General features: G+C 41.3%; 1 pseudogene; it reads right to left on the reverse strand.

Moving 5' to 3' along the window:
* Positions 1–1,364: 1,364 nt before the first annotated feature.
* On the reverse strand, positions 1,365–2,058 carry LOC101586730 (annotated as a pseudogene).
* Positions 2,059–2,538: the final 480 nt, after the last annotated feature.

The raw sequence follows: 2,538 nt of genomic DNA on the forward strand, positions 1-2,538 counted from the left end.
CTGCTGTATAGAATAGCACTGGGGAAAAAAACACATGCTGGTACTATAGGTGAGCAACATTACAGGAATGGCTCAGAAGTAGGTCACTCTAATTCATCATATTAATTACTCTTCTTGGAAAATCTGCTGCAAGAAGCACTTACTTGTCATTAAGGCTCATTTTCATATTTAAGCAATATGGCCTATAAAACTAAAAAGACATTTCTCATAATTACTCAGACATCTACAGTGGAATGAGAAACATGCTTTTAAAGTAAGTTTCACAATGCAATGAGCACGCAAAAGCAGCAATCAGGGCCTGAAAGAATTTTTGTATTTGGAGCATGCTTAGAACTTTAATTTTGATTTGCAAGCCACAGGTTTGTTAGGGCCGTGGCTGCAACAATTGGCAACACATAAGCACGAAATTATTGGAAATAGAGAACTACAAAGTGCTTTAAAATTCCATCTGAGGATGAAGCGACAACTACATTTCACACACATGCACACACACACACACACACACACACACACACACACACACATGCACACACAATTTGCACTGGTTTCTGAACAGATCTCAGGAAAAAAATACTTCCCTAAATTGTTTTCTTGGTCCTCAAGTAACATTAAGCATAAACTGAATTCCTTACACCCAGCAGGCACTCAACAAATGTGTTAAGGAATGAACCAAACAATGTTTTGTACAAAAATGATACTTGTAACACTAAAATGATTGGTAGGTCAGATGGCAAGATTTTCAGTTTTTTAAAAGGCAAATGATTTGCAAAATAATATAAAACATTGAAACATCTTTTATGTGGGCTACTTAAATATGAAAATATTTAAGCATATTATATTTAATCATTCTTTTTAATTTCTATTTTCATTTCTAATGTCTCTCTATGCACAAATACTAACTCCATTATGTAAGGCATGGTAACTAATTCAATAATGAAGGTATTATTTTTGTCTTACACATAGATGTGTTGCAGTGTTGAAAAAAATTGAATCACATTACAATCTTAAAAAAAAAGCAAAACTCAGTGCTAGCCCTTCCTCCTCCCAATTAATATCACTGCAATGTAACTAAACAATATACAACCTTCCCTCAATTTTATACTATTTTCAGGCAAATGTGCTAAAGAACCTAGAGATTTTTTTTAATTAGCACCTCATATCAAATAATGAAAATGGGTATGATGATTCCATGTGCAAATGTACAAAATCATAAATTCCATAAAGATCCATCATTACAGAAAAATTTTAAAACATGTCTTTTTAAAAAACGGGGGTGGCTGCTGAATGCTTCCCTTGAAAAACGTAGCTGTTTTCAAAATCAGCACCTGCAGCTGAGGATTTCTGGCACAGCTATGAGCAGCTTATTATTGCTGCTTCTTTCTGATGATCTCAGCTGACCCCGGGGGGTGGAAATTGAGTGTGTAGTGCCGCAGGCCCTGGGCGGTCACGTAACTCTTCCCACACCGACATCTGAATGGTTTGCAGACCTGGCTCTTGTGCGCTGTGACCATTCTTAGCGCGGTACAATATGCCATTCACGTTCTTGTGTTCAGGCACTGGGCAGGCAAAAGCCTTCTCTTCCCCTCCACTCAAGCACTCTGAGCTGAGGATGGCTTTGGGACTGGAGGCGCATTCTGTGAGCTTTGTGTTCCAGGACTCAAGGTCCTCTGACTCCTCGTACTCCTCCCCTTCCTCCTCACACTCGCTGGCTGCAGGAGGGCTGCTGGGGAATGAAGAGGAGGGCGTGATGGGCAGGGTCACAGGAGAGGTAAGGCCTTGGCCTGGGGAATGGGCCCATTTCCTGCAGACAGGGAGCTGGACAAGGGCTTTGAGAGCTGCAGCTGAGACTTCCTCTTCAGGGACTCCTGCTCTTGGCCGGCAGCCTCTATCAGGAATTTATTAATGTAACTGAGAGCAACATAGGGCGGCCGCTATGCTTCTTGCTTTTCTAAAGCTCGTGGATCTGTATCTCGATGAGGTTGGCCAGGCTGGGGAAGTGGAGTCCACACGCCTGAATCTACAGGCATTGAAGGAGGAGGTGGCCGCAGTACCCGTCATGGTAATAAGTGGAGAGCACCTCTACTCCTATTAGCCTCTTTTGAACCAGTTATATTTTAATTTTATTTTTCTCTTTAAAATAACAAAACTGGAGTTGGGGAGATACCTCAGAGGTCTAAGAGCAAATCCCAGTACCACACAGGGTGCCAGCCCACTCCAGCCCCAGAATCAGAGGAGTGCTGCACTGACCACCAAAGCTAGACGTGGTGGCACATGCCTGTAATCACAAAGCTGGGGAGGATGAGACAAAAGGAACGCTATGAGTCCAAGCTGCATAACAAGACCATGTTAAAAAAAATTAAAATACCCAGGTCTATCACCATGCACTAAACTAAAATCAAAATGGATTAAAGAACTGAGCATTAAATCAGAAACACTAAATCTCCTAGAAGAGAAAGTAGGAGGATCTCTTGAAGACATAGGAGTAGGCAAAGAGTTCATGAACAGAAACCAAATCGCACGAGAAACACTTGAAAGAAT

The sequence above is a fragment of the Octodon degus genome, unplaced genomic scaffold (assembly GCF_000260255.1).
Source record: "Octodon degus isolate 3935 unplaced genomic scaffold, OctDeg1.0 scaffold00164, whole genome shotgun sequence".
NCBI classification, from domain to species: domain Eukaryota; kingdom Metazoa; phylum Chordata; class Mammalia; order Rodentia; family Octodontidae; genus Octodon; species Octodon degus.